The 14,992-nt window shown below is 33.8% G+C and overlaps 1 long non-coding RNA gene across 1 annotated transcript; it reads right to left on the bottom strand.

Moving 5' to 3' along the window:
- Positions 1-275: 275 nt before the first annotated feature.
- LOC115434400 (uncharacterized) lies at positions 276-8,492 on the bottom strand. Its single transcript, XR_003937515.1, has 3 exons — positions 8,483-8,492; positions 7,864-7,865; positions 276-439 (listed from the first exon to the last, which is right to left on the bottom strand). It is a non-coding gene; the product is annotated as an uncharacterized LOC115434400 (long non-coding RNA).
- Positions 8,493-14,992: the final 6,500 nt, after the last annotated feature.

The following is a 14,992-nucleotide window of genomic DNA, read 5'->3' as shown; positions in this document are numbered from 1 at the left end:
GTATTTCCCTCAAATCACCAGTGTCACTGATTTGATTTCAATACATTTGTACTAGTATTTACATGTCATTTATACATTTTGTATATTTTTCAAAACTGTAATACATTTCATCGGTTCAGTCGGGCACAGCTCACCACGTGGGGTCACCTGGAATTCAAATGAGGTCGCCTGAAATTTCTAGTACAGGAGGTCCTCAGGTTACATGGTACTCGACCTACGCTGTTTCAACTTTACGACGCCTGAGTCTCGTCCGCAGAGGATCCCAACATGGAATGATTTTCAAAAGCTTCAAGGGGAGTGATGGACAGTGTACGGTGCTACCGTGAGATCTGGGAGGAAAAGAGGAAGATTTCCTTCCAGACACACATCTCCAAGTACTTCACCAAGGTGGAGAGGCCAGTAGAACCCGTACCTTCAACGTCTACAGAAGATCCTGCACCTGCTACCCCTCCAGATAATCCGGATTCCCCAGCAGTAGCTCTCACAGCTTCCCCTCCTTCTTCTCCAGCCACCTAGTAGTAGGTATTTAGGGGGTATTAAAGGGTTAATTCCGACTTACGCGGAAATTCGGGTTACGTCGCCAGCGTAGGAACGGAACTCGTTTGTAACCCGAGGACCTCCTGTAATTGATAAAAAAAATACTAATAAAAAATATATGGTGAGTTGAGAGACAATCACAATATATAAAAGACATGACAAACTGAGTCTGAAACTGAAGCACTGTGGTACTGTTTATCTTTCAAATGTTCATTGTGGTCAGTTTCAGATGCTGCAGCTCTTTCATAATTCATAGTTTGAGTTCTTGTTTGTTCAGTATTAATTGTCAGCCTTGTAAATCCAAGCTGGACTGACTGTACATATCCTGACCAAGGAAAATAAAATTATCACTTTTTGCAGTAATCTACACCTGGCTTTACTGCCTCCATCCATAATAATATACATTATATAGACTAAATGTCATCTAAAACTAACGTTTGTTTGCAACATAGTACAGCAAACTATTACATGATCAAAAACTAATTTTACCCAAAAAAAAAAAAAAAAGTCTCCATTTTGAATGTCTGGGGTCGCCAGATATTTGTGATGTTAAAATGGTGTCATGAGCCAAAAAAGGTTGGGAACCACTGGGCTAACGACTGCCCGGCTCCCACCCGAGTGGCGGGCTCAAAGCTGGGCCAGCACGAACTGCATCTTGTGAATTATTTCCCAGCAAAGTCTACACACGTCACCAACCAGTGCATCCTAGGTTTAAGCTAGCCGACAAGAACAACATCTGGGTATTCCATTCGTTCTTAGTTTATGCGAACTTGCTATTGGAACAGTACTTGGGCCGCGACTGATGACATGTCATGTGGATGCAAGAATGAAAGAACAGACAAGAACATGTATTGAGAAACGGTCAATGGGTTTTCTGTTAACTTATCAACATGTACCTGAACTTATACCCAATACAAAGGCACTGGAAGAGCTAGCTGCTGTTTCATTGATTCAGATTCCTCCTCCATGGAAAAAGTGAGCCAGTTTAGGCATGAAACTCCTGGGCTGAAGAAGGGGCCCACCCCGCCCTAGTGCACAGGAATATATAGAGCACTGAAAATGTGGAATTGTTTATTACTATCTCAGAGCAAATTAACAAAGAAATCAATTTGAAAAAGCAAATAAGGAACTTATATATTATATTAGTATTATATAAAATATGCTGTGTTGTACCATGTCCCAAAATGTGATTGATAGATAGATAGATAGATAGATAGATAGATAGATAGATAGATAGATAGATAGATAGATAGATAGATAGATAGATAGATACTTTGATATTAACCCTTTCATGTATGAATTATGAGAGCCTTAAGATATTTTTTTCCTGAGTGTTTTAATTCCTCTAGGCATTAAAAAAACAATGTGATTGAATTTTTTTTTTATGAACCTACTTGAGTTGCAAAAACGTCCACTCAACTGGACACCGTGCATTTAATTTTTGAAGCAAAGAAACATATATACTGATATACTGTGTGAAAACTATGAAATATTATTTTTTTAATGCTGCTAATCTGACATTTTCTCACATTTTAACATACTCTAATACTAGTCACTACTCACTTCATGGAGATAATATGCAAAAAAAAAAACTCTGAAAAAAAAAAAAAAAACAACAACAAAAAAAAGCTGTTAATTACAGTCTAACAACAATAATAAGCAATTGATTTACACCCAAACAAGTTACTGCAGATCAGATTTATCAAGAACAATGAATTGCAAATTATTTTTGAGAGATATTTATATGTATATATATATATATATTTTTTTTTTTTTTCTTTTTTTTTTTTTTTTTTGGTTAAAGCAATAAAGAAACAAATCTACCTTCATAATTTTCATGGAGTTTCAAAAATGTCCACTCCACTGGACACCATGTGTTCAATTTTTGAAGCAAAGAATGCGATATCAGAAAATAATATACTGTGTGAAAACTATAAAATCAAAACTTTTTTTAATGCAGCTAATCTGATGTTTTCTCACATTTAATCATATTCCCGATTTTTATTATCAATTGCTTTACACTCAAACAAGTTACTGCAGATCAGGTTTATCAAGAACAATGAATAGCAGTATATGGGATGGTGCATAAGCATACACTGTGTTGACTGATATGGAACTAAAACAACAAAATCCATGAATATATAAGAGAACAGCTGTAGAATAGATGTCCACTGTAGTGACCACTATGCATGAAAGGGTGAATTCAAAAAAATCTAAACATTAAACAGACCTTATTGATTGGTCGCACATCTGCACAGTTTTAGAAAAGATTTCATGTTGACTATGGACACCCCAATTCTGATAAACAGGTCATTTTTGTTTACACTGATGTCTAAAGTAAGAGGAAATGCTAAAAAGGCAACAAGCAAGTAAAAGTAAACTGACGCTAATTTCTGCATTTTTAATGTTACTATGGTACAGTCCCTCCTCCTCCTCCTCCTCCTTCCTATTTCTCTTCCTCCAGCCGTTTGTTTATGCACCATTCAGCATCCCTGCACTGCCCTGTCAGAATAATTCCTCCCAGGAGCACAGGAAAGTCATCTGCACCAGGCCTGCAGGCACAGCCAGGTTGGCTGGCTCATAAATTTACCTCACACACACTCTCTTTTTTGTTATGCATTGCTCTACCCAAGGGATGAGAGCAGTATATGGTGAGGTGGGCCTGACATATTCTCACATATGAAGAAATACAGCGCTTGAACAAAAGCCTTCAGCCGGGCAGTTTAAATTCTAAGTCTTGTTATGACTGTAAGAGCTTTAGGTGTGATTACGTGGAAAGTATGTTCCTCCAGAGTGCATCTGCTGTGTTTGCAATCGCAGCATAGAAGATGTGATTTAACCCATAAAGACCCAAACATCCACTATCGACCAAAACCATCTACTGAGATAAACTGTTTAATCCCTGTTGATCTACTTACCCTTGTAAATAATTGGTGTACAATGCAGTTTGTCGTCTTTTCATGGTCATCAGATATGACCCATTTGGACGTTCAGAGGCTGTAGTTACCGTGGAAACGCCGTCATCTTCTTTGACATTGATTCACCAGTAAAACCCGTGGAGTTGGATCAATGACAGTGGATGGACACACTGGGTTTATGTTCAGTTAATGATAGATTTTGCTTCAGTTTTCTGTATTTTTAACATAATAAACCTCAACTTTACTCTGAGCTTTTATGAACATCTACATCATGGGTGTCAAACTCATTTCAGTTCAGGGGCCAAATTCAGCCAAATTTGGTCTGAAGTGGGCCGGACTAGTAAAATAACATAATTATAAAAAATAAAGTCATGAATAATGTCATGATTTAACTAGTTATAGATGTAACAAATTAACCCTTTCATGCATGAATTATGAGAATTTTAATCAAGATTTTTTTTTTTTTCCCTGAATGTTTTTATTCTTCTTTAGGCATGAAAAAAATGTGATGTAGATTTTTTTTTTTTTTTTTAATGAACCTATTTTTCATGGAGTTATAAAAATGTCCACTTAGCTGGACACCATGCTTTATTTATTTTTTTTTAATATTTAACCAGGTAAGTTACTTGAGAACTGATTGTCATTTACAATAACAACCTGGCCAAGAGGCAGCACCCAAACAGAATGAGTAGCAGCACAGGTTATATGTACACATGACAGAACAAATTAAAAAAAAAAAATTTGACACAAAGAAACATGAATTTACTGTTATACTATGTGAAAACTATAAATAAAAACATTTTTAATGCTGCTAATCTGATGTTTTATCACATTTTAACATACAATAATAGTAGTTATTACTCACTCAGATAATATGCAACAAAAAAACCCACAACTTTTTGATTAAAAAAAAAAATCAACTGTTAATTACAGTCTAATAACAATTAGTAATTGATTTACACTCATATCTTACTGCTGATCAGGTTTATCAAGGACAGGAAAGTTACAGTAATGGTATGAACTGCAGTGTTTGGGATGATGCAGAGGCGTCCATTGTGTCGGCTAATATGGAACTAAAATAACAAAACCCATGAATATACAAGAGAACAGCTGGAGAAGAACTGTCCACTGGAGTGACCAGTGTGCATGAAAGGGTTAAGAGGGAATGAAAACGGGTTGTAGAAATCCACTCTATTTTGCCAGAATGAATATAAAGATAGCTTTGCAGCACCTGGAGGGTTCAAATTCAAACTATATGAACTATTAGAGTCCAGATACACAAATAAATGAACCAAAAACGAATAAAAGTGGGTTTAACAGTTACAGGCTAATTTTGACATTCCACTGAAACACTTTTTTAAATATTTACAACTCAGAAGTTTTATTCTAGCACAACTTAAGAACTCGGTGCAGAAACCTCCGTTGTCCACATTAGAAACTTACATTACTAAGAAGTGTTTTGACAAAAAATTAATATCACAGTTTTATAACATATTGATAATCATAATGATAATTCTGATAGTAAGACACAAGAGTGGATAAAAGATTTAGGAACAGACGTTTCATTAAGTGAATGGAGTACAATTTGTTCAATGACTCACTAGAACCATCAATACCCGTTAAAGGTTGGTACAATTTAACTGGGTAATGTGAACTTATGTCTCCCCAGTACAATTAAATAAATTCGATCCTAATATACCAGACCTATGTTACAAGTGTAATAATCATCTGGGTTCATTATATCACTGTTTGTGCAAATGTGACGAGATTCAAAAATTCTGGAATTCTGTGTGGAAATATGTTTCCCAGATTACATCTTGTCTGATACCTGTGTGTCCTAAATTATGTATACTGGGCATTTATCCTGTAAACTGCTCTTTATCTGCTAAAGAAAGAAAAATGGTTGATTTATGTTTATTACAAGCTAAGCGGTGTATCGCTTTGTGTTGGACAAATATTGGTCGCCCCTTTTTTGACTTCTGGTTAAATAATTTAACCTCTAGTTTGGCTCTTGAGAAACTGACATATATGGTTAAAAAGAGAACTTTGGAATTCTATAACATTTGGAAGATGTTTTTGGATTTAATTAAGAGTGGTGATAATGAAGGGGTAGTGAGTAAGTGACAAATTGGGACATTTTGTTTGATGTGGGAATGTACATGTATAGAATGATTTCAACTCTATACCTAAGTTTTATTTATTATGTTATTTAATCAGCTGTTTCTATATAATGCTATCAGATTAATGTTTGTCACATCTTTTTGAGATTTATTTTATTTATTTTCATTTTATGTATTTATTTTGCTTTATTTATATATATTTATTTTCATTTATTCTTTCATTTATTTATTTATATATTCATTTTTTCTCTGCCATGTTCAAGATGTTCATGATGTTTAAAGTTTTGTATGAATGAAAAATAATAAATAAATGTTTATTTAAAAAAAAGTGGGTTTAGCAAAATATGACCATGTTAAGTTTCCTTAACACTTACGATTAGTAAATTAAATACTAGAAAATACCAGATTTTCACTGAAAAAACACAAACTACACAAGATAATATTAGAATAAATGGTGATAAATCACTTAAGGAGAAAGAGAAAAATTTGATTGAGAACTGCCACAAATTTCACACTGGGTCCTTATGTCAAAACACACTCTATTCTGTAAATATTATGTATTTAAATAGGGACGTCATGCAAGCAAATATTCTGGGGGGGCGTAATTAGAGTGAGAGTCGTTGCTAAGAAACAAAGTAATGACACATTTTTTTCCACCAATTTGACATATGACTTTGAGAGGATCATTTTAAAACATCACTGAATATTTATTTCCAGATTTGCATGTCAATTATTTGCAGTCTTATGGTTTTTGGGAATGACTCACTGTACTTGTTTTTGCAATGCTGACACTTTTCTTAAAAAGAGCTAAATCTTGTCTGCTTCGCCCCCCCCCACCACCACCCCCAAATTTTAGGAGGCACAGATTCACATAAAAAGAAAATGGAAATTAATTTAGAGAACACTGATATTAAAGCCACAGATGAAACGAACCTGCTAACATGGTAATAGCTCTGGGCCTATTTCAAACATAATGCATATGAAGCAGCGTGAGGACAGATGAGACTGTGCTGATACCACACAGCAGCGTCTGCTTCATTAACCAATAAAAGCTCAGACGGAGCACAAAGATCCATCATCACCACCAGCCTAACTACATGTAACCTGGAAGATTATTGGTCTTATTATCTATTCGGAACAGATGTATCAGTTAAATCTGCCAACATGTCCATCACGTTTAATGTCATTTAAAATAACCAACCTGTTGAACACATCCTGACTGATTTTTTTTTTTTTTTTTTTTTTTTAAATGGTCAGATTTCAGTGTCAGATTAACCCTTTCATGCATATTGGTCACTCCAGTGAACAGCTATTCTACATCTGTTCTCTTGTGTATTCATGGGTTTTGTTGTTTTAGTTCCATATCAGCCAACACAGTGGACACTTTTGCACCATCCCATAATAATACCCTGACATTCACACCGTCACTGTAACTTTGCTGTTCTTGATAAACCTGATCTGCAGTGACAGGTTTGAGTGTAAAGCAATTGATAATAAAAATCGGGAATATGATAAAATGTGAGAAAACATCAGATTAGCTGGATTAAAAATGTTTTGATTTTATAGTTTCTGATATTGCATTCTTTGCTTCAAAAATTAAACACATGGTGTCCAGCGGAGTGGACATTTTGAAACTCCATGAAAAATTATGATGGTGGATTTGTTTCTTTATTGCTTTAACAAAAAAAAAAAAAAAATCAATAAAAAATAATTCGCTTCAATAAAAAAAAAAAAAACACTAAAAAAAAAAGTGTTAAAATGCAACTTTTTGGATCTTAAAATTTTTTTTTTATTCATCTTATTTTTTTTAAACTTTTAATTATATTTCTGATTATTTTATTAAATCACCCAAAATTGCTTTATTTGACTGTTTTCTAGTAGTGGAATGAACCACAGTACATTTACTATGCTACATATACAAACCAAAAACAAATATTTTCAATAAAAAACAAAAAAACAAAAAACATTTTGAATCAAAGAAAAAAGTGTTCATATGCAATTTTTGGGATGTTAAATATTTTTTTGGCATTCAACAATTTTTTTTCTTCGACTGAAAAGGGTTTTTTATCGCAATCTTTTTTTTTAAATTTTTTTTATTGAATGTATTTTTTATGGTTTTATAGTCTACCTTCATAAAAAATGGGTTCAATAAAAAAATTCAATTGCATTGTTTTTTTCAGAGGAATAAAAACCCTCAGGAATAAAATCTCAGCTAAGGTTCTCATAATTCATGCATGAAAGGGTTAATGATTGGAAACTTGGATTATTTTAAACCTAAAGACCCAAACAGCTCCCATCGACCAAAACTATCACTAATGTAAAATGTTTAATACCTGTTGAACCACTAATCTTATCAATGCATGTAAATAATTGAGTTAAAATGCAGTTTGTCGTCTTTTTATGGTTTTCAGATATGACCCAGTTCAGAAGCTCAGTAATAAACGTGGAAACATCGCCCACTTCTGCACCATTGATTCACCAGTAAAACCCATGGAGTTTAATAAAGTGGATGAAGACACTTGTTTTATGTTCAGTTAATGTTTTACTGAAAAAGTCAGTTTTTCTTCAGTTTTGGAGACAAAATGTGAAAAAATATACAACGCAAGCAACAAAATGAATGAAAACCAATGAAATAATACAGGGTGACACAAAAAAACGGTAACTTTTTAACAATACAGTAAAACCAAGAATGATGGAAGAAAAATATTTTATTCATAGTAATTGAAACCTTAAACCATGCCATTTAAGAAACAATGATGGAATTGTCATTTTTTAAAAATTACTTCCTGTAGATGGCGTCCTCCTGTACGAATACATTCTTGAAATCTGCTGTTGAAATTCCTCATTGACCGCTGCAACATCTCAGCTGGGATACTGTGAATTTCATCCTGAATTCTCTGTTTTAACTCATCCAGAGTTCTAGGTCAAGTCGTGTACACTTTACGCTTGAGATAGCCCCACAAGAAAAAAATCACAAACGGACAAATCTGGCGATCTAGGGGGCCAGGGAACGTTACCAAATCTTGAGATCACACGGTTACTGAACAATTCTTGCACAGCCGCCAATGGTTACTAAAATGGGGGTGTGTTTATTTGCTCAAGGTCACTGTCTCGCAGTGCTGCCACTTGCTCATGTCTGCCAATACGCACTTCAAAAATTCCCGTTTTTTTTGGGTCACCCTGTAATTTTAAAAAAATGAAAATTCCATCATTGTTTCTTAAATGTCATGTTTTAAGGTTTCAATTACTATGAATAAAATATTTTTCTTCCATCACTCTTGGTTTTATTGGATTGTTAAAAAGTTCCCGTTTTTTTGTGTCACCCTGTACATAAAATGAATTAAAACAACTAACAAAATTTACAAAAAGAATAAATAACATGGAGAAAATAAGCAACAAAATGAACAAAAAACCACCAAAAATCTCATAATCAGATTACAGTCATTGTCGGATAAAGCCTATCAGATTATCCTGTTCACATGATCACTGGAATAATCGGATTACTCCAGAAATTGGATAATGATGGGAATATTGGTTTGCCTTAGGGATGGGAATCGAGAACCGGTTCTTTTTGAGAACCGTTCCCAGTAGCTTGATTCCTTGGAATCGTTTGCCTGCTTGCTTAACGATTCTTCTTATGGGTCAAAACACAGTAATGTCCTGTCAGAGAGTGAACTTTAATTGATTGCCATTCCAACATTTATTTCAGTATAAAGCAGCTCCTTGTTTTGGATAATCCCTTATGGTTCAACTAAAGCAAAAATGAATTTAAAAGTAAAAACGTGGGTCATTTAGCAACATGAATCTGTCAGATTGTCTCTAAAATGTCCTGTCAGAGATTTTGAATACCGTGTTTTGACCCTTACCGATTCCACCTTTGTTGCGCACGCGTGATGACGTCACACATGCTGCATTGTTTTGGTCAGAACGTAGCCAACATGGCGTGCTGAGCCGCATTATGTAATAAACTCCCATTATGTAATAAAAGTTCAAAACGTAATAAGAATGTCACGTCATCTTGTAATAAAGCCGCATTATCTAATAAACTAACGCAGTTTGTAATAAACTACCTCAATGCATTATGTAGTAAATTTTTTTCGCATTATGTAGTAAGTTATTACAATTTGAGAAATTTATTACAGAATGCACTTGACACATTTTTATTTTCAGGAAAATGTAATGTGTTAAATTAATCTTTAAACTGTGTGGTTAAAGTTCTGATTACGTTACCTGTAGCTCCTGTGACTAATTTCTTCTAAATTGCTCTGAAATTATATTAATTTGGATTGTTATTACATAATGAACCATGTTATTACATTTTTTTTAAACAAAAATGTGTCGAGTGCATTTTGTAATAAATTTCTCAAGTTGTACAAACTTACTTCATAATGTGAAAAAAATTTACTATATAATGCGTTGTTGAGCCGCATTATGTAATAAATTCCCATTACGTAATAAATTCCCATTACGTAATAAAAGTTCAAAATGTAATAAGAATGTCACGTCATCTTGTAATAAAGCCGCATTATGTAATAAACTGACGCATTTTGTAATAAACTACTTCAATGCATTATGTAGTAAATTTTTTTGCATTATGTAGTAAGTTATTACAATTTGAAAAATTTATTACAAAATGAACTTGACACATTTTTATTTTCATCTTTAAACTGTGTAGTTAAAGTTCTGATTACATTACCTGTAGCTCCTGTGACTAATTTCTTCTAAATTGCTCTGAAATTATATTAATTTGGATTGTTATTACATAATGAACCATGTTGTTACTTTTTTTTTTTTTATATATATTTTTATTGAAAAGTATGGCACAACAAAGACAAACTCAACAATTCAGGCAGTACAAATCTGACAGAAAAATATAATAGTCACTGTCCTGTCAAGAAAAAAACAAACCAAAAACAACCTGAATTCAGAGCCACACTTAGCATTTTTCTTTTTTTTTGAACAAGGTGTACAAGAACCAAACCCACGATGAAAATAAGAAAAAGAATAAAAAAAAAAAAAAATACCCTGAAAACCAAAAGTAAAATCACATATGTACAGGAAAGAAAATTCTGTAGTAAAACAGATATGTGCTCATTTATTTATTCATGAATAAATAAATTACATTTTTAAAAAAAAATAAAAATGTGTCAAAATGCGTTGACGTACTTTATTACAAAATGTGTCAGTTTATTACATAACGCGGCTTTATTACAAGATGACATGACATTCTTATTACATTTTGAACTTTTATTACATAATGGGAGTTTATTACATAATGCGGCTCAACATGGCGTTGAGGCAGAAACGGTCCACACCAGGGCCACTTGGAACACTTGCAAAGCTTCCATTTCTTCACAGGGAGGAAACACCTCCAATATGCTCAAACATTTGTCCACACAGCATGTGATTCATTTGCAGGACTGTTACATATTTGATACGCTACTTAGCAACGCTTCTGAATCTCGCGGCAGAGCGAACACCAGGCCGGTTCCGGTACGGACAACAAACGTCCTGCTCCTTCAAATGAAAGTTTCTGAAGGTATGGAATAAGAAATTAGGTGCACAATCACAGGAGACATAGAGGAATTAGTAAAGCGTCTTAAGTTTCACTTTCACTGTACGGTGTCTCCCCCCCCCCCCGAACCAAGCACAGCGTCATCTGTTATTATTATTTTTATTTACTGTATGTTATATTTTCTGTGCAGAGATGGAAATATAAAAGACAGTTAATGCAAACACACCCGTTTGTACTCTATTATTCCCTCACCCAACACTCCAAAAAAGCAACATGGGTGTCTGTGGTAACAATGTAAGTATAACATGTAGCTTCTATTATATTAATCCATGTTTAGTGGTTAAACATTTTTAAATCATGTAGTTTGAATATGACTTACAAAATCCTTAAAACTACAAGATTGTTTTATGTCAGTACAACCTAATGGGTTTAGGTAGGAATCCTATCTGCAATACCCCTCGAGAACATAAGGTGACAATCATTTAGTCTAGGATCTAGTCTTAACTTTAATCCTAAACCTAGGATTAAAGCACCAATGTTATCTAGATATCTTAAAGAATAGCACTGTTCTACATATTTTTGGAAATTGTCTGCTTCCGAGATGAAATTGGCTGAATCTTACATTCTTTGATAAGATGAACTGGAAAACAAATGATAAAACTGATGATTGGCTAATGTTTCCAAGATATTTAATGACAGTTTTATTATGTATATACATGTACATAAATCTTGCGTTTGAAAGAATTCTTCTATCTGAAGTGTCCAAGTGCTACTCTGGCAAGGATTAAACTAAAGAAGTCTCATGACTTATTGGAACTAAATGTATTAGGAAAATACAAACTGAAACTTCACTTAAAACAACAGTTATTCAGTCTGTACATGGTGCTTTGTGGCTTGTCTCTTGTACACAGCGTCAGGATCATCCCTTGACATATTTCAACAGTAGCATAGATGGATTCCATTTTCTCTGATACCTTTTCTCCATGGCTGCAATGTCCTGGTGAAATCACTGCCCATGCTCATCACTTAAAACTCCACAGATCAGTGGGAAAAAAATCCAGATGAGAATGAAAAAAGTGTATATTCAGTGACATATTGTTGCCCATGTGTTAAAACAATAATGTGGGGCCCAAGTCTTGTCCTGATGCCCTGTTTTACATCCAAAATAAAGACGATAGGCCTTTTTCACAACAGCAGTTATACTGCACTTTTGTGATGTAAAGGTTACCTCACCACAAATATAACAAGTTTTCTGTGTTGTTTACACAGTTTAGAGGCATCTTTGGTTCCTCAGGTAAAAAATATGAGACATGATAAAAGTATCACACACTGACAATTATAAAAGCGGCTCCATATGACTTGGATCAATGCTCATCGTGGCTTATGAAATGAAACAGTGTATAATATTTTTCTGTAATTTCTTGTTCATTTTAATGCCTGGTACAACTAAAGGGAAATCTGTTTGGACAAATATAATGATAATAACAAAAATAGCTCATAGTAGTTTAATTTCAGAGCTGATATGTATCCATTTTCCATGTTTTCTTGATAATAACCAAAATCACTTCAGTTCTTCCATCAATAGCTATGGCATTGTACTGACAAAAACAGTGCTTTTAAACATTCCATGTTTTCTTTTCTGTCTGTTTTAGTCACGTGTCACACACAGGGGTTAGTACTGGATTGCATAACCATTGTTTTTGATGACTTTTGTTGGTCTAATAATTTTTTTCCATAACTATATGTGACAGAGGGCATGTTCTATCCAAACATTAGCATAGATGAATGTGTTCTCAGAACCTGTAGCTCAGACACATACATATCCTTTCAACTAATAATCACTCTCTCATTTCTTCCTGTAGAATTTCAATATTTGACTTATTACTGTATCTTGACAACTTGAGCCAACGATCACTTTTGACTTATTTTTTCTTTTTTAGTGACTGAAAGTAGGTAAAGTTGAACTACTTTTATTCCGGAAGCGTTTTGCTTGTAGACCAGTGTAATCAGGCAAAATTCTTAATTAGGATTCCCACACCAGAATGAACAAGGCCACACTGACTAATGATGTTTCAAAATGGCTGCTTCAAGAAAAGGTGTTCTGGCTGATTCCGCCTTCAACCACATTGTTGGAAGATCTTAAACACACCATGGAGCCTGATGGATCTGGAAAATTTAAAGTAAGGACCCATAAAAAAAAAAAATAAAAAAAAAAGATGTAAGGAACTGTGACTGAAGGGAAGGTCTGAGAATCTCTAAGGATCTAAGAACAAGGATTCAGATTATAATCTAATAATTGAATTTACTTTAGTGTTTTTCAGCCATCATGATTAAGTAGAATCATGGTACCACTTATAAATATTGCTGTATCTACCCTGTCAAAGTAAGTTATCCATAATCATTAAACAGGTTAATGAGACCCAAGACAATTAAGTCCAATCCTACCTTAGAAAATATGTTGAAACAACTTTTAAAAAATAAGTTGAATCTACACATTGTAAATAAATAATAGTAACTCAAACACTTTATGTTCACTCAACATATTTACAATTAGTTGGTTCAACAAAATTGTCTCGCTAAAAGAAAGTATTTTAATTAGATGGAAATCCTTTCCATAATTTTATGACATTCATCCAACAGATCATTTTTTTTGAGTGAATGAGAATCGATAAGAGAATCGATAACACTGGGTTCCAAAAAAATGTTTTTTGCAAGTTGTCTAGGTTTTTTCAACTGAATTAGGACCATTTTGCACCGCTAAATCCAAAAATGACATCTGTTTTTCTCAATCAGGTCAGGTTTTTTTGCTAATTTGATTTTGAAAAATTTGATCTTCTCACAAAATTGATTACATTTTTGTGACTTTATCAGTTGATTTTTTATATAGTTCTCACCCAAAATAGGTTTTAAGAGAAAAAAAAATCTTTTTCTAACAGGATGTATTTATTAAGTGTTACAAACTTTAATTCCTGTAAATTGAATAATAGATATTGATAAAGGGAAGTACATGTAAATTGAACATTAAATCATCATTGTGCAAAATTCAGGGCATGAACTTTCGTTTCTTCGAACCCCTCGAATGCTCAGCAGCAGGGATGTTTCTCTTCAGAGTCCAGCAGTAATCAGCCATCATGACTGCATCCCAGCATCCCTGATACTTGCATACCATGTGTGGCGCCCAAACTTTATCTTGGTCACCAAGTTTAATACCAAAATAAGATTGGTAAACACACTTTATGAAACTTGTGACTTGATTCCTGTTAGGTACAATGGTGTATTCACCGCAGATGTAGCAGAATACATCAGACTTATTTTTGCAAGATCCTCTAGTCGAAGCCATTTCATTCACCTGTAATATTAAAAAAAAACATTAATCATAAATTGGCAAAAGTAAAATCTTCAGAACTCGTTCATTGCAAGAAATATGAAAGAATTTTGTATCATATGATGTGAAAATGCCCATAAATGTAAGCACAAATGTTGAAAAGCCAATATGTAGCATAGTTCAGAAAGTTGACCTGATTGAGCAAAAATGATTGTGATTTTTGGATTCAGCACACCAAAATTATCCTAAATCAGCTCAAAAAACTTAAACAATAAATTTGTTGTTGACCAGTGTAAGTGAAATTGACAATGGAATCATAACTGTTAAATTCTTATCAATTTCCATCCCTAGTGTGCATGTAAACAGGCTCAGTGATGCTTACCTGTCTGATATCAACATCATAGGACAGGGGGTCTGGTGAGGTACATGCCCCCAGGTTGAGGGGCCACTAATACCCATGTTTAGAAAAAAAATGGCTGTTTGAAATAGCTTCCTAAAGAGCTGGTAAAAATGTATAATGCAGTGTCAGTATGATGAGAAGACACCTCTGGGCTGACAAAGCTATCAGAAGTCCAAA

This window comes from Sphaeramia orbicularis, chromosome 15 (assembly GCF_902148855.1).
Source record: "Sphaeramia orbicularis chromosome 15, fSphaOr1.1, whole genome shotgun sequence".
Classification (NCBI taxonomy): Eukaryota; Metazoa; Chordata; class Actinopteri; order Kurtiformes; family Apogonidae; genus Sphaeramia; species Sphaeramia orbicularis.
This window is presented reverse-complemented; position numbering and strand designations above follow the sequence as displayed.